Genomic DNA, 19,328 nt, shown 5'->3' on the forward strand with positions numbered 1-19,328 from the left:
CGCCTGCCCTGCCCCGCCTGCAGCGCCACCACTGCCGCCCGTTGCCGCGCCGCCGCCGCCCGTGCACCCCGCCGCCGCAGCCCGCCTCGCCGGAGACATATGCCTCGCCGCCGTTTGGCTTTTTTTAAAACCCGATCCGGTTTTTTAGAAACCCTAGTTCGTTTTTTTCAGATCGGTTCACCGGTTTTCTCAGTTTAGTTTATATAGCGGACGTTCGTCCGTATGTTCGTTTTAATGAACGGTTTTCGCTCGTTAGTTAAAGACAATGAACGTTCGTCTGTTAGCCTGTTCGTCAGTTTTCTTTTTCTCGGATTTTTCCGCGATTATTTCTGATCGTGATTTCTGATCCGATTTTCGTTTTAGTTTATCTTTTCGCTCGTTTATCGGAATCAGGCAATTCAAGAACATAGATCTTCGTATCGAAACCCTCTTTCTGTTTAACCAACTTGAACATGATTTTGGTACTGTAAAATTTGACTTTAGTCCAGATTAGTAAACGGATCTTGTTTCTTTCGTAGTTTGAGTTTCGTTGCTCCGTTTGATTTGATTCTTTTCGCAAACCAGAGTTCTTAGGTTGAACTTTCTGGTTAGATCTTCTTATTTGAGATTTACCCGTGTTTATTTACTTGATTGCTTATGTATGCTATTGTCTATTTGCGATAGAATTCCCGGAGTGCGAAGCCTGCTACTACGAGTCCCTAGGTTTTGCGGATCGTCAGCAAGGCAAGTAACACATTGATCATACTCCTTCCATACCCAGTTTTTATGCATTAGTTTCAATCCTCAAACAATACATGATTAGGTTGTGATTAACTTGTGGGTTGGGAATTAGTTGATGAGGTAGAACCTATTGCCCTGTTATATTCAAACCTTGGGAGATATTTCTAAGTATTGCTTATATTGCTATGCTATGCTTGTAGACGTGGATTGGGTTTGAGTGTATCCATGACTGATGTGAGATTGTTAATTAATGGTTCAACTTAAGGTGGCAACTTAAATACACATCTAGGTGGATTGCTTGTCAGGCACCTGGAGAATCCAGTGTTTTCCTAGGATATCCCGGAGTACCCGTGTGATCATCCTAAGGTCCGCCACCCAGGCTCAAAGGGAACTGAGATATTTTCATGCTAGAAACTTCCGTGTGCAGCCACAAGCTATTATGGGCTCTAGTATAGTTGAGTAAGTTACATGAGCTCTTGAAGAGGTGGATCAGCAGGTAGAGGGATGTAGGTTTGGTATGGTCTGCCCGGAGTAAAGAGTTAATGTTTCTGAAAGACTATGTCTCAGTCATCCATTTCTCAAACACCATGTAGTGCGAGAAATCCAACGTAGGGGATCGAGTCTTGTGGGGAAAAGTGCGCAAACCTCTGCAGAGTGGACAATCTAATCATGGTTAGCCGTGTCCCCGGTTATGGACAATCTTGAGTATCTAGTACTTGGAGTATCCTAAGTATCTCATCACTCTAATTTAATATTGTTGGGTTGTTAATTACTTTAATTGGGATTGAGTTGGAGGAACCTTTTCAATAATGTTTCAACCACCATGATAGTTAAAATAAAATTTATTCCTTTGTTGTAGGGAAAAATTGGCTTTTTCGCAAAAACTATAACCATAGAGCTTTCCACCAGCCAAATATGCATGTAGTGATAGCATTATTCTGTTCTTGCTCTACTGTGTTATCTTGCCAGCATAGTCCATGTGCTGACCCATTTTCGGGCTGCAACGTGTTATGTTGCAGACTTTTCAGATGATGAGTAAGGTTCGTTAGGTCGTTGCCGTGCATCTCAGCTATGCCGTTGGAGTTTATGGACTCACTTTATCTTCCAAGCCTTCCGCTGTTATTGTATTAGATGGCCTTAAGCCATATTTACTGTAATAAGTTCTCTTTTGAGACAGTCGATGTAATAAGTGTGTGATTGCTACTCTGTTATAAATCCTTCGAGTATTGTGGGTGTCAGCATTACCGATCCAGGGATAACACTGAAGCACAGAGACTTGACCGCCTGAGGTCGGGTCGCTACAAGATGGTATTAGAGCACACGCTGAGTGTAGGACACGACCACTAAGATAAGCCATAGGTCACTCTTCTCTACTCATTTCTGAACAACAAGGATCTTAAGGATACTATCTATCAGATATATGGGTGCCGAGATGTGCATTGGGAAATAGTTAGCACCCGGAAGGACAGATCCATTGCAGCTTTTATCCAGGATTTAAACCAGCACATTCGACGCCAGGAGAACCAGATGTGCTCAGACATGTTAGAATTGAAGAAGGCGAAGACAAGGATCATCGATCTGGAAGAAGAACTCAAGTCTACACGCGATGGATATGAGGAGGAAATTGCAACACTATTGGAGTAGAATGACAACTTGATAAAGAAGATCGGAAGATTCATGGGAGACCTCACGTCGGACGACGATTCCACTTGCCCTGAGAACTACATCATCATCGACGACACCGACTCCGACCCCAGTGATGATGACTTTGAGGACGAAGCTGGAGCAGACATCATGGAGTCCTCTACCGATCAAAATTTCTAGATGACCACCAAATAATTAGTAGTATTTCCCCCATGTATATAGTAGTTGTTGAGCACTTTAATGATAGTTCTAGACCGTTTGTATGCCCTTGTTTGATGATTGAGTGAAATGATTATGTTTGTCTCATGTGCATATGGGTAGTGCTTTCTCATTAGACCCCTTTCTATTATAATCTCTCCCCATTAACCCCATCAGATGCCTCCGAGACGTGACACCGGATTTACCTTCCTGCCGGAGCTCACTCAGTTGATCCAGCAGCAGAATGCCTTGATGCAAATGTTAGTCCAGAACCAAGGCAACAACAATAACAACAACCTGCCTCCAGTTGACAACTTAGCTCGCTTTCTGAGGTTGCAGCCGCCCATGTTTTCCAGTAGCACCGAGCTTATAGTTGCAGATGATTGGCTACGCCATATTGGAAGGGAGTTGACCACCGCAGGTTGCACAGATGCGAAGAAGGTGCTCTTTGCCGCACATCAATTGGATGGACCAGCAGCCTCATGATGGGAGAATTATACGGCCACTTTCCCCATAGCCAACTTCACTTGGGATCAGTTTCAGCAAGCTTTCCGCACAACTCATGTCTCAACTGGAGCTATGAGCATGAAGAAGCATGAGTTTCGCAACTTACGCCAGGGAAACCGTACTGTAGCTCAGTACGTGGATGATTTTAGTAAGTTATGCCGCTATGCCCCGGATGATGTGTCCACAGATGCCGCGAAGTAGGAGAAGTTTATGGAAGGACTGAATGATGAGATGAGCATGCAGTTGATGGTGGCAGCATTCAACAACTACCAGGAGTTGGTAGATAAGGCTCTGATGATTGAAGGAAAGCAGCAGCAAATTGAGAGCCGTAAGAGGAAGTATGGGCAAGGGAGGTATAATTCAGGAGCTCAGCAGAAGCCTCGCCTAACCCCGAACTCGGGAGGACTTGTTCATAACCATGGAGGTCATAACCACACTGGAGGAAGTTCGCATAACCACAATGGTTCTAAGAATGGGACTGGGAACGAAACAAACAACAATCAGAACCGCCCCAATCCAGCCACACCCGCCAAGAGAGATCTAAGTCACATTACTTGCTTTAAGTGTGAGAAGACTGGACACTATGCCACGGAGTGCCCTGAAGCGAAGAATGGAAATGGCAATGGGAGCGTTGGAAAGAAGCCCAATCCATTCAACAAAGGACAAGTGAACCACGTTAACGTGGAGGAGGTTGAAGAGTAGCCAGACACGGTTATAGGTAAGTTTTTGGTTAAGTCTTTTACCGTGATACTGGTGCATCGCATTCATACATATCAAGGGGATTCGTGGATAAGTTTAAACTACCAACCCAAACCCTTAGGACCCCTCTATTAGTGAGTTCACCTGGAGCAGAGTATATGGCTAGTCGATGGTGCGACCAGATACCCTTAACCATTGGTGGCCATGTTTTTTCGTCCGACCTAATAATCTTGGAGTCACAAGGATTGGATGTGATATTAGGCATGGACTGGATGTCAAAGTATGGAGGAAGCATTGACTGTGCTTGTAAGTCGATTTTTCTCACCACCCCGGAGGGAAAAGGGATCAAGTATGTATCTAGGCATGCGCCTAGGAGGAGCCAAGTAAATACCCTCACGGGAGTTGTTCAGGAGGAAGTGCCCGTTGTGAAGGATTACCCGGATGTTTTTCCAGAGGAGTTACCAGGCATGCCACCAGATCGAGACATCGAGTTTTTGATAGAGCTATTGCCAAGTACATGGCCAATATCAAAGAGACCATACCGGATGCCCGCAAATGATCTGGAGGAGATTAAGAAGCAGATCAAGGAGTTATTGGAGAAAGGTTACATTCGACGGAGTTCATCACCATGGGGAGCCCCAATGCTTTTGGTTGAAAAGAAGGATAAGTCTCTAAGAATGGTTGTTGATTATCGTGCCTTAAATGAGGTGACGATCAAGAACAAATACCCACTGCCGATGATCAATGATTTTTTTGACCAACTGCAAGGAGCTAAGGTGTTTTCAAAGATCGATCTGCGATCAGGATATCACTAGTTGAAGATTCGAGAGAAGGATATACCAAAGACAACATTCACCACACGGTACAGGTTGTATGAATATACGGTCATGTCATTTGGACTGACTAACACCCCTGCCTACTTCATGAGAATGATGAACAAAGTGTTCATGGAATATTTGGATAAGTTTGTTGTGGTGTTCATTGATGATATAATGGTATACTCGAAGAATGAGGAGGAGCACAAAGAGCATTTGCGTTTAGTTCTCGAGAAACTCAGGGAACATCAGTTGTATGCCAATTCAGCAAATGCGAGTTTTGGTTGAAGTAAGTTGGATTCCTTGGACATGTTATATCAGGAGAAGGTATAGCAGTAGATCCCACCAAGGTATAGTCTGTCACTGAATGGTTGGCACCCACTTCAGTTAGCGAGATCCGCAGTTTTCTTGGACTGGCGGGATACTATCGGAGATCCATTGAGAATTTTTCCAAGATTGCGAAGCCAATGACAGAGTTATTGAAAAAGGATACCAAGTTTAAATGGATGGAAGAATGTGAGGCGAGTTTTCAAGAGTTAAAGAAACGTTTGACTACAGCCCCAGTGCTGATTCTGCCGGATATACGCAAGGATTTCCAAGTGTATTGCGATGCTTCTCGCCTAGGACTTGGAAGTGTGCTTATGCAGGATGGAAGAGTTGTTCCGTATGCCTTACAACAACTAAAACCGCACGAATTGAATTATGCCACGCATGATTTGGAGTTGGCAGCTGGAGTGCATGCGTTGAAGACCTGGAGACATTACCTTATTGGAAATCGTTGTGATGTGTACACGGATCATAAGAGTTTGAAGTACATTTTCACACAGAAGGGGCTGAACCTTAGGCAGAGGAGATGGTTGGAGCTTCTAAAGGATTATGACATGAAGCTTCACTATCATCCAGGCAAGGCCAATGTCGTAGCAGACGCTTTGAGTCGGAAGAGTTATGCTAACACCCTAGTAAGCACGGGATTGCCAGAGGAGTTAGCAGAGGATCTCAGGGAACTTCGATTGGAGATTGTTCCTAGAGGTTTTGTTGCAACAATGGAGGTTCAGTCTACATTGTTAGGAAAGATTCGAGAAGCTCAGAAGGATGACAAAGAGATTGCCGAGATAAAAGAGAGAATGAGCAAAGGAAATGCCAAAGGTTTCCGTGAGGATGAGCACGACACCTTATGGTTTGAGGACCGTGTTTATGTGCCCAATAACACAGAGATCAGGAAGTTAATACTTCAGGAGGCTCATGACTCACCATACTCGATACACCCCGGAAACACCAGGATGTATTTGGATTTGAAGGAAAGTTTCTGGTGGACTGGTATGAAGAAGGATATTGCCGAGTATGCAGCCGTATGTGATGTGTGTCAAGGAATGAATGTAGAGCATCAAAAGCCAGCAGGATTGTTACAGCCTATGCCGATACCCGAATGGAAGTGGGATAAACTTGGCATGGATTCATCACCGGATTGCCCAAGACCAAATCAGGATATGAATCTATATGGGTAGTAGTTGATCGCTTGACCAAAGTACCTCACTTTATCCTAGTGAAAACAACTTATACAAGTGTGAAGTTGGCCAAGATATATATGATCAGGATCGTATGTCTGCATGGAGTTCCGAGGACCATCGTATCAGATAGAGGAACGCAGTTTACTTACAAGTTTTGGCATCAGTTGCACCAAACTTTGGGAACAAGGCTGGAATTCAGTACAACTTTTCACCCACAGACAGATGGACAGACCGAGAGAGTCAACCAGATTCTGGAGGATATGTTGAGGGCCTGTGCACTAGATTATGGATCTAGTTGGGATGACAATTTAACTTACGCAGAGTTCTGATACAACAATAGCTACCAAGCCAGTTTAAAGATGGCACCGTTCCAAGCCCTGTATGGACGAAGGTGCAGAACACTGTTGATGTGGGATGAAGTTGGAGACCGACAGTTGTTTGGATTAGACTTGATCAAGGAGTCTAAAGAGAAATTTAAGCTGATCCGAGATAGACTGAAGGTAGCTCAGTCCAGGCAGAAGAGTTATGCAGATTCGAAATGCAAGGAGGTAACCTATGAAATTGGAGACAGAGCATATCTGCGAGTATCACCCTTGCGAGGAGTGAAATGTTTTGGAGTCAAGGGAAAGTTAGCCCCGAGATTTGTAGGACCATACCGAGTTTTGGAACGTATGGGAGAATTTGCCTACAAGTTGGAGTTACCTGAAGGACTGTCAGGAGTTCATGATGTATTTCATGTTTCACAGCTGAAGAAGTGTCATGCTGAGATGGCCGATATATCATAAAGAGATACAGTACCTTTGGAGGCGATTCAGTTGGACAGTGATTTGACCTATGAGGAGAAGTCAGTCAGGATTCTTGAATTTGCCAGCCGAGTCACCCGCAGCAAGGTTATCAAGTTTTGCAAAGTTCAGTGGAGCCACCATACCAAGGATGAAGCCACCTGGGAACGAGAGGATGATCTTCGGAAAGACCACCCACACCTATTTTCTATCCAACCTGAATCTCGAGGGCGAGATTCATCTTAAGGGGGGTAGGTTTGTAACATCCCAAATTTTCAATTTGGAATGTTATACATAGATCATTCATGCATATCATATTTTATTGCATTTCGTTTCGCGATCCTCGAAATCCTAAGCAACTCAAGGACCCTCGGAGAGAGTTGGGGATTTCATTGTTTTCATATTTGAATTTTATCAAATATTGAAACGAGGATTATTGATTTTCATTATTTTTTCTCTCCGAAAATATTTCATATTAAAATATATGAGAGGAGATAATATGACTTCTCCAAAATAATTGAAATATTGGAGGAAAAATATTAAAATCAAATATTTGATTTTATTCGGATTTTATTGCTATTTAATTTGCATTAGAAAAATTGCACGTTTTTCAAAATTGCATTTTAATGGCAAGAAAATGTTCATCTCGTTCTAAATGTTTTATTTAGACGGTGAAAATTTGTTTTGGTATTTTTAGATTTTTATTTTATTTTCTAGGATTTCTTTAAGTTCCGGCGAAATTATTTTTTAAAAAAATCTCTCAGCGCCCGACTGGGCCGAAGCCCAGCCGAGCCGGCCCGCTAGCCCCGCACCGTCATCTCCCTCCAGGAGACCGGGAGGCCGCTGCCGCCCTGACCCCGAGTCCGGTCGGGACTCCGCCTCCCCGCGCCGCTTGCCCCACGCCCAAGCAGCCTCCTCCTTAAATACCCCGCCACCAGACCCCCCCACCACCAACCCCGTCGCCTGCCCCGCCCCGCCGGCAGCGCCGCTGCCGCCTCTGCCGCGCCGCGCCACCGCCTCTGCAGCGCCGCCGCCGCCACCCATTGCCGCGCCCCCGCCGCCCGCGCACCCCACTGCCGCAGCCCGCCTCGCCGGACCTCACCAGAGGTATACGCCTCGCCGCCGTTCGGGTTTTTTTAAACCCGATCCGGTTTTTTTAGAAACCCTAGTTTGCTTTTTTTTTCAGACCGGTTCACCGGTTTTCTTGGTTTAGTTTATATAGCGGACGTTCGTTCGTACGTTCGTTTTAACGAACGGTTTTCGCTCGTTAGTTACAGACAATGAACGTTCGCTCGTTAGCCTGTTCGTCAGTTTTCTTTTTCTCGGATTTTTCCACGATTATTTTCGATCACGATTTCTGATCCAATTTTCGTTTTAGTTTATCTTTTCGCTCGTTTATCGGAATTAGGTGATTCAAGCGCCTAGATCTTCATCTCGAAACCCTCTTTTTGTTTAACCAACTTGAACATGATTTTGGTACTGTAAAATTTGACTTTAGTCCAGATTAGTAAACGGATCTTGTTTCTTTCTTAGTTTGAGTTTCGTTGCTCTGTTTGATTTGATTCTTTTCGCAAGCCGGAGTTGTTAAGTTGAACTTTCTGGTTAGATCTTCTTATTTGAGATTTACCCGTGTTTCTTTGCTTGATTGCTTATGTATGCTATTGTCTGTTTGCGATAGAATTCCCGGAGTGCGAAGCGTGCTATTACGAGTCCCTAGGTTTTGCAGATCGTCAGCAAGGCAAGTAACACATTGATCATACTCCTTCCATACCCAGTTTTTATGCATTAGTTTCAATCCTCAAACACTGCATGATTAGGTTGTGATTAACTTGTGGGTTGGGAAGTAGGTTATGAGGTAGAACCTATTGCCCTGTTATATTCAAACCTTGGGAGTTATTTCTACGTATTGCTTATATTGCTATGCTATTCTATGCTTGTAGACGTGGATTGGGTTTGAGTGTATCCATGATAGATGTGAGATAGTTAATTAATGGTTCAACTTAAGGTGGCAACTTAAATACACATCTGGGTGGATTGCTTGTCGGGCACCTGGAGAATCCAGTGTTGTCCTAGGATATCCCGGAGTACCCGTGTGATCATCCTAAGGTCCGCCACCCAGGCTCAAAGGGAACTGAGATATTTTCATGCTAGAAACTTCCGTGTGCAGCCACAAGCTATTATGGGCTCTAGCATAGTTGAGTAAGTTACATGAGCTCTTGAAGAGGTGGATCAGCAGGTAGAGGGATGTAGGTTTGGTATGGTCTGCCCAGAGTAAAGAGTTAATGTTTCTGAAAGACTGTGCCTCAGTCATCCGTTTCTCAAACACCATGTAGTGCGAGAAATCCAACGGAGGCGATCGAGTCTTATGGGGAAAAGTGCGCAAACCTCTGCAGAGTGTACAATCTAATCATGGTTAGTCGTGTCCCCAGTTATGGACAATCTTGAGTATCTAGTACTTCGAGTATCTTAAGTATCTCATCACTCTAATTTAATATTGTTGGGTTGTTAATTACTTTAATTGGGATTGAGTTGGAGGAACCATCTCAATAATGTTTCAACCACCATGATAGTTAAAATAAAATTTATTCCTTTGTTGTAGGAAAAAATTGGCTTTTCGCAAAAACTATAACCATAGAGCTTTCCACCAGCCAAATATACATGTAGTGATAGCATTATTCTGTTCTTGCTCTACTGTGTTATCTTGCCAGCATATTCCATGTGCTGACCCGTTTTCGGGCTGCAACGAATTATGTTGTAGACTTTTCAGATGAGGAGTAAGGTTTGTTAGGTTGTTGCCGTGCAGCTCAGCTATGCCTTGTGAGTTGATGGACTCACTTTATCTTCCAAGCCTTCCGCTGCTACCATATTAGATGGCCTTAAGCCATATTTACTGTAATAAGTTCTCTTTTGAGACAGTCGATGTAACACGTGTGTGATTGCTACTCTGTTCTAAATCCTTCCAGTATTGTTTGTGTCAGCATTACCGATCCAGGGATGACACTGAAGCACAGAGACTTCACCGTCTGAGGTCAGATCGCTATAGTTCCGGTGCCATACAAATCAACAACTTCGAAGGCACAAATCCGAAGGTGGTGAACGGTCAAAGAATCAAACATTATATCTCAGGTAATCCCATAAATGTTGAAACTAATATTATTGAAATCGTAACCCCGGAGGAATACATAAGGGACACTTTCCGGAACGTTTCAGACTCCGAAAAGGAATAGGTACGTGGTACGGTAAGTAAACCGACTCCAAAACAGTTCTAATGGCCATGTTTCTTTGTTTTGGAGTATATAAAAAAAGGAAAATAAGAAGCAGACCGGAAAGGACACGGGGCTGCCACGAGGGTGGAGGGCACGCCCTACCCCCCTGGGCGTGCCCCCTGCCTCATGGGCACCCTGTGTGCTCTCCGGACTCCGCTTTCTTGCATGATACTTCTTCTGGTCAATAAAAATTCATTATATAATCTCCCGAAGGTTTTCACCACCGTATCACGCAAATATCTCTTGTCTTTGTTTCGAGCTATTTTTCTGACAGATCTAGGTCGTCATGTCGTCTTCAAGTGCCCCCAAGGACAAGTTCTTCGAGAAGGTCATCAACCCCTACCTCACGGAGGTGCTGCAACACACTCAAACCATTGAGATGCATGAGGGGTTGTTGCACATACGCGATGTTGAGGGACCAAGGAGGACTGGAAGCATGGAGGCAAGGCTTGAGGCATTGGAGCAACAAGTTTTCAAGTGTCAGGAGATGGTGGAGTGTGGACTCGACTCCAATCACATAATGATCACAGAGTTCACCAACAACCACAAGCTGGACGTCAAGGACATTGGGGAGGCCATCTTCAAGCTTCATGAGAAAATCGAGCACCTCCAAGCCCAGATCTATGACCTGCAAATCAAAACTGTGAGTATGAATATAGATTCAAGAGGATGAGTTTGGCTGCAGATTTGAGGATTCAGTAAACTTGATCAACCTTCTATGATGGTGAGCCTATGCCTTGGAAGAGGGACGACAAGCCTACATCATCAAAAACTCCACCTTCTTCACCAACAAAGAAGAACTGAGTATCTGGTATGGGCACTCCCCTTGGCAACTGCCAAGCTTGGGGGAGTGCCCCGGTATCGTATCACCATCACTTTTATGTTTACCTTTTTCTTAGTTCGATCCTTTTGGTAATATCTTGATCTAGTAGCATAAAGTTTTAGTATGATCTAGTTGTGAGTTTTGCTTTATGATCCTTCTATGTAATCGAGTCGGTGAGATATATATAATAAAGATTAGTCATGAGTCAAGGGCTTTATTATTTTGCTATGATCTTGAGGTAATAAAATGAAAGAGAAGAAATAAAAAGAAACAAAGAGATCATATGGATCTTATGGAGAGTAATGAGCTCACATATAAAGAGTATGATGAATAAAAGTTGTTGAGAGTTGATAAACATAGTTTTGGTCATTGTTGCAATTAATAGGAAGTAATAAAGAAAGCTAGGTTCACATAAAATATACTATCTTGGACATCTTTTATGATTGTGAGCACTCATTAAAATATGACATGCTAAAGAGTTGACGTTGGACAAGGAAGAAAACGTAATGGGTTATGTTTTCTTACATCTGAGATAAATTATATTGTCATGGATCATCCAACATGTTGAGTGATAACCCACAAGTATAGGGGATCACAACAGTTTTCGATAAGTAAGAATGTCGAACCCAACGAGGAGCTAAAGGTAGAACAAATATTCCCTCAAGTTCTATCGACCACCGATACAACTCTACGCACGCTTGACGTTCGCTTTACCTAGAACAAGTATGAAACTAGAAGTGCTTTGTAGGTGTTTTTGGATAGGTTTGCAAGATAATAAAGAGCAAGTAAATAAAAAGTAGGGTCTGTTTAGATAAAGACACAACTAAGTTAGTTTTAGTAAAGAGCTTTTTGTTACGAGAAAGTTATTTGTCCCTAGGCAATCGATAACTAGACCGGTAATCATTATTGCAATTTTATATGAGGGAGAGGCATAAGCTAACATAGTTTCTCTACTTGGATCATATGCACTTATGATTGGAACTCTAGCAAGCATCCACAACTACTAAAGATCATTAAGGTAAAACCCAACCATAGCATTAAAGTATCAAGTCCTCTTTATCCCATACGCAACAACCCCCTTACTTGGGTTTGTGTTTCTGTCACTCACGCCACCCACCTTAAGCAAATCATGAACATATTGCAAACCCTACAGCGGGAATCCCTCATGTTTGCGTGACACGGAGAGCACCATAGGACAGCACCAATAATAAAACATGCAACTCAAACCAATCACGATCATCAAATAACCCATTGGACAAAACGGATCTACTCAAACATCATAGGATAGCCATACATCATTGGGAAATAATATATAGTGTTGAGCACCATGTTTAAGTAGAGATTATAGCGGGTAAAAGAGAGGTTACACCGCTGCATAGAGGGGGGAAGAGTTGGTGATGATGGCGGTGAAGTTGTTGCTGAAGATTGCGGTGATGATGATGGCCCCTGGTGGCACTCCGGCGCCACCGGAAGCAAGGGGGAGAGAGCCCCCTCCTTCTTCTTCTTCCTCGCCCTCCTCCCTAGATGGGAGAAGGGTTTCCCCTCTGGTCCTTGGTCTCCATGGCATGGGAGGGGCTAGAGCCCCTCCGAGATTGGATCTATCTCTCTGTCTCTCTCTGTTTCTGCGTTCTCAGATTCTTCCCTTTCACCGTTTCTTATATTCCCAGAGATCCATAACTCCGATTGGGCTGAAATTTTAACACGATCTCTATCCAGATATTAGATTTCTTGCGGCGAAAGAAGGGCATCAACCGCCTTACGAAGTGGCCACTAGGGTCAGGGGCGCGCCCAGGGGGGTGGGGCGCGCCCCTTGCCTCGTGCCTCCCTCGGGCACTGTCTCACGTGGATTTTTCTTCCCAAAAATCATATATATTCCAAAAAAATCTCCGTAAGTTTTTATCCCGTTTGGACTCCGTTTGATATGGATATTCTGCGGAACAAAAACATGCAATAAACAGGAACTGGCACTGGGCACTGGATCAATATGTTAGTCCCAAAAATAGTATAAATAGTTACCAAAAGTGTATGAAAGTTGTAGAATATTGGCATGGAACAATCAAAAATTATAGATACGACGGAGACGTATCAGCATCCCCAAGCTTAATTCCTGCTCGTCCTCGAGTAGGTAAATGATAAAAAAGATAATTTTTGATGTGGAATGCTACCTAGCATAATCTTGATCACATATCTAATCATGGCTTGAATATTAAGATACGAGTGATTCAAAGCAATAGTCTATCATTTGACATAAAAACAATAATACTTCAAGCCTACTAATAAAGCAATCATGTCTTTTCAAAATAACATGGCCAAAGAAAGTTATCCCTACAAAATCATATAGTCGGCTATGCTCCATCTTCACCACACAAAATATTCACATCATGCACAACCCCGATGACAAGCCAAGCAATTGATTCATACTTTTGATGTTCTCAAACCTTTTCAACTTTCACGCAATACATGAGCGTGAGCCATGGATATAGCACTATAGGTGGAATAGAATATGATGGTGGAGGTTGTGTGGAGAAGACAAAAAGGGAGAAATTCTCACATCAACTAGGCGTATCAATGGTCTATGGAGATGCCCATCAATTGATATCAATGTGAGTGAGTAGGGATTGCCATGCAACGGATGCACTAAGAGCTATAAGTGTATGAAAGCTCAGACTGAAAACTAAGTGGGTGTGCATCCAACTTGCTTGCTCATGAAGACCTTGGGCGTTTGAGGAAGCCCATCATCGGAATATACAAGCCAAGTTCTATAATGAAAATTCCCACTAGTATATGAAAGTGATAACTCAACAGATTCTCTATATGAAGAACATGGTGCTACTTTGAAGCACAAGTGTGGTAAAAGGATAGTAACATTGCCCCTTCTCTCTTTTTCTCTCATTTTTTTTGTTTTTTTTGTTTTTTGTTTTTTTGGTGGGCTTCTTTGGCCCCTTTTTTATTTGGGCTTCTTTGGCATCTTTTATTTATTTTTAAAGTTCGGAGTCTCATCCCGACTTGTGGGGGAATCATAGTCTCCATCATCCTTTCCTCACTGGGGCAATGCTCTAATAATGATGATCATCACACTTTTATTTACTTACAACTCAATATTACAACTCGATACTAGAACAAAGATATGACTCTATATTAATGCATCCGGCGGTGTACCGGGATGTGCAATGATCTAGCGTAGCAATGACATCAAAAAATGGACAAGCCATGAAAACATCATGCTAACTATCTTACGATCATGCAAAGCAATATGACAATGAATGCTCAAGTTATGTATATGATGATGATGGAAGTTGCATGGCAATATATCTCGGAATGGCTATGGAAATGCCATGATAGGTAGGTATGGTGGCTATTTTGAGGAGGGTATATGGTGGGTTTAAGGTACCGGCGAAAGTTGTGCGATACTAGAGAGGCTAGCAATGATGGAAGGGTGAGAGTGCGTATAATCCGTGGACTCAACATTAGTCATAAAGAACTCACATACTTATTGCAAAAGTCTATTAGCTATCGAAACAAAGTACTACGCGCATGCTCCTAGGGGGATAGATTGGTAGGAAAAGACCATCGCTCGTCCCCGACCGCCACTCATAAGGAAGACAATCAATAAATACCTCATGCTCCGAGTTCGTTACATAACGGTTTACCATACGTGCATGATACGGGAATTATAAACCTCAACACAAGTATTTATACTAATCCACAACTAACCACTAGCATGACTCGAATATCACCATCTTTATATCGCAAAACTATTGCAAGGAATCAAACATATCATATTCAGTGATCTACAAGTTTTATGTAGGATTTTATGACTAACCATGTGAATGACCAATTCCTGTCATCTCTCTAAATAGATATAAGTGAAGCAGGAGAGTTTAATTCTTTCTACAAAAGATATGCCCGTGCTCTAACAAATATAAGTGAAGCAAAAGAGCATTCAACAAATGATGTTTTTCTATGTAAAGAGAAACAGGCAATCCAAACTTCAAATGATATAGGTGAAGCACATGAAGCATTCTATAAAGCCATACTCAAAAGATATAAGTGAAGTGCAATGAGCATTCTATAAATCAACCAAGGACTATCTCATACCAGCATGGTGCATAAAAGAAAAAAAATGAAAACTAAATGTAAAAGACGCTCCAAGAGTGCACATATCGCATGAACGAAACGAATCCGAACACATACCGATACTTGTTGAAGAAAGAGGGGATGCCTTCTGGGGCATCCCCAAGCTTAGACGCTTGAGTCTCCTTGAATATTTACTTGGGGTGCCTCGGGCAACCCCAATCTTGAGCTCTTGCCTCTCTTCCTTCTTCTCACATCAAGACCTTCTCGATCATCGAACACTTCATCCACACAAAACTTCAACAGAAAACTCGGTAAGATCCGTTAGTATAATAAAGAAAATCACTACTCTAAGTACTGTTGAAAGCCAATTAATATTTTGTTTTTTCATTGTGTATACTGTAATATAACTTTTACATGGCTTAATCCACTGATATAAATCGTTAGTTTCATCAAATCAAGCAAACTATGCATCAAAAACAGAATCTGTCTAAAACAGAACAGTCTGTAATAATCAGAACATTCACCATACTTATGATACTTGAACAATTCTGCCAAAATTAGGAAAAATAAAAAAAATTGTATAGAAAGACAGTTAAAAAAGAATCAGAACCATTTGTCGTTCCAGTAAAAAATGTAAAATCGCGCACTACAGCCAAAGTTTCTGTCCTGCACCGCACAAACCAACAAGCATCTAAAACATCCTAAAGGAAAACCTTGGCACACTTTTTTTATTTTTTAAACTTTATAAAAGCACACAACAGAAATAAATGACTCTCTAAAACTTCCGGGTTGTCTCCCTGGCAGCGCTTTCTTTAAAGCCATTAAGCTAGGCATATAGTGCTCAAGTAATGGATCCACCCGGATCCTAAGGTATATCAAAGCCAATTTTAATTAACAATGATTTGTAATTTAGTAGTGAGCACAAAGTAACATATATCATGCAACAACAAATTCTAACTCTCTTCCTATGCATCGGCATGTCATAAAAGAACAATTCATGCACACACAGTAAAGGCCAATGCATAGTATAAACAGTTTCTTGCAATTTTACCATGTTAGAAACATAAATAGGCGGAGATGTAGTTCCTCTCTCATAATAATTGCAAGTAGGAGCAGCAAGCACATGCATATTATATCTATCAAAATCATCATGTGTAATAGTAAAAGGCAACCCATCAATATAATCCTTAATAAGGGCAAATTCTCCGATATAGTGTAGTCGGGAGAATTCAAAAAGATAATAGGACTATCATGCGTGGGTGCAATAGCAACAATTTCATGTTTAACATAAGGAACTATAGCAAGTTCATCTCCATAAGCATCATTCATATTGGCATCATGGCCACAAGCATAGCAAGCATCATCAAAAAGGGATATTTCAAGAGAATCAACGGGATCATAACAATCATCCTTCGGTAAGCACGAAGGGAAATTAAACAATGTATGAGTTGAAGAGTTACTCTCATTAGAAGGTGGGCATGGGTAGCTAATCCGCTCTTCCTCCTTTTGTTCTTCGCTCTCCTCCTCATCTTTTTCATCCAATGAGCTCACAGTTTCATCAATTTCTTCTTCCATAGACTCCTGCAAAATATTAGTCTCTTCTTCGACAGCGGAGACTTTCTCAATAAGCGCATCAATATAGGAACTTTATTCATAATTATCATAGCAATATTTCAATATAGCAAAATTTTCAGGCCTATAAACATCATCATCAAAAGCTTCATACTTTTCAAACAAAGATTCAATTTCATAACCATCCTTAAAAGCAACAAATTCTTCTATTTGTTCCACATCATAGTAATCATATGTACCTCTAGCGTAAGAAGCCAAGGTTTCATTATCATTAAATTTGCATGAAATGGGAAGGTGTGGAGCCTTCATCCTTGAGCAACAAGTATAATCATATCTCAAGCATAGTTGCCTAGCATACCAATACAACATATAAATTTGATCCCATAATAGTTTCCCTTTTTGAGTCAAGCGATAATCCCTAAAGTATTCACGTTGATCCAACGTGTCTCCCATTACCAAATTGAATGGGGTTTTCTCTGGATTATCAAAGTAGTACATAATATCCGTCACATAACGAGCATCAAGGGTTTTAGGAGGTTCCTCATCTCCATGAGCAGCAAGTACACCTAATTTTTTTGGTATTTCGTGTTCCATATCCATAACTAAAGATAAAGAACAACTAAGAACAGCAAATAAAAATAACTTAGTGATAAAGCAAACAAGCACACTGATACGTCTCCAACGTATCTATAATTTATGAAGTATTCATGCTATTATATTATCATCCTTGGATGTTTATATGCATTTATATGCTATTTTATATGATTTTTAGGACTAACCTATTAACCTAGTGCCCAGTACCAGTTTCTATTTTTTCCTTGTTTTTGATTTTACAGAAAAGGAATATCAAACGGAGTCCAATTGACGTGCCAATTTTTGACGATTTTTTATGGACCAAAAGAAGACCCCATAGTAAAAGAGTTGGGCCAGGAGAGTCTCGGGGCGTCCACGAGGGTGGGGGGCGCCCCCCACCCCCTAGGCGTGTGGTCTTGCCTCGTGGACGCCTCGGGCACCTCCTTGACGTGAGACCGGCGCCAAAAATTCTAATAAATACAGAAACCTCGGAAAATTAACCTAGATCGGGAGTTCCACCGCCAGAAGCCTCCGTAGCCACCAAAAACCAATCTAGGCCCTCTCTAGCACCCTGCCGGAGGGGCCGTCATCACCAGAGGGTATGGAGGAGGATCCCGGAGGGGCCCATCATCACCATGAAGGCCAAGGACCAGAGGGAGAACCTCTCCCCATCTAGGGGGGAGGCCATGGAGGAGGAAGCACAAGGGGGAGAACCTCTCCTCCTCTCTCTCGGTGGCACCGGAGTGCCATCGGGAGGGGAATCATCACCGCAGTGATCGTCTTCATCAACATCACCATCATCATCAGCATCACCCTTATCTCTTTTACGCAGTCCACTCTCCCGCACCCCGCAGTAATCCCTACTTGAACATGGTGCTTTATGCCACATATTATGATCCAATGATGTGTTGCCATCCTATGATGTTTTGAGTAGATATCTTTTGTCTTTGGGTTGATTGATGATCTAGATTGGTATGAGTTGTATGTTTTACTTTGATGCTGTCCTATGGTTCCCTCCGTATCGCGCAAGCATGAGGGGTTACCGTTGTAGGGTGTTGCAATACGTTCATGATTCACGTATAGTGGGTTGGTGAGTGACTGAAACACAAACCCGAGTAAGGGGGTTGTTGCGTCTGGGAATAAAGAGGACTTGATGCTTTAGTGCTATGGTTGGGTTTTACCTTAAAGATCTTTAGTAGTTGCAGATGCTTGCCAGAGTTCCAATCATAAGTGCATATGATCCAAGTAGAGAAAGTATGTTAGCTTATGCCTCTCCCTCATATGAAACTGCAATAGTGATTACCGGTCTTGTTAACGATTGCCTAGGACAATTCCGCAAACCGATCCACCATTATTCCACACTCGCTATTTATAATATTTAGTAATATATTCTAACTTCATGATAACAACACCTACTTTTATATTTTAGCTCTCCGATATCATACAAAGTTATCCTCTTCATACCCACAACCTAGTTTTATTTCTCGTTGCTAGTTGGAAGCAAATGTTCGGTGTACGTAGAGTCATATCAGTGGTAGATAGGGCTTGAGAGAATATTGATCTTACCTTTAGCTCCCTATGGGTTCAACACTCCATACTTATCACTTCCACCTTTGGAAATTGCTATGATGATTCCTTGCACTTGGGGATTATCAAGCTCTTTTCTGGCGCCGTTGCCGGGGAGCAGTAGCGTGGGGTTGATATTCTCGTGTGTGCTTGTTTGCTTTCTTCACTAAGTAGATTTTGTTTTTCCTTTTTGTTTCTGTTTAGTTGTGGGTGAAACATACATTTTTTTAAAAGAATGAAAATACCAAAAAAATTACTTGCCTCTCATGCCTAAAAAGTTTTTCAAAAAGAGAAGTGATTGGAAAGTTATGCATTGAAGAAGTGAGGGTCGTCCTTGAGCACTCGTGTTCATGCTCGCGGAAACAATGTAGAATTTTTCATGGAAGTTTCTCTGTAAATAATTATCCCCTTATATATATATCCATTGTATTATAAAAATAATGTGCCAAGCTTTGGTTTTAGGATGATTAGATTGCTTGTTTACTATGTGCAGAACAAAAAGAGAAACTTTGGCTGTAGCGCGTGATTTTACATTTTTTACTGGAAAGTCAAATGGGTCTGAAACTTTTTTCACATTA

This window comes from Triticum urartu, chromosome 5A (assembly GCF_056163025.1).
Source record: "Triticum urartu cultivar PI428250 chromosome 5A, HENAU_Tu73, whole genome shotgun sequence".
Taxonomy (NCBI): Eukaryota; Viridiplantae; Streptophyta; class Magnoliopsida; order Poales; family Poaceae; genus Triticum; species Triticum urartu.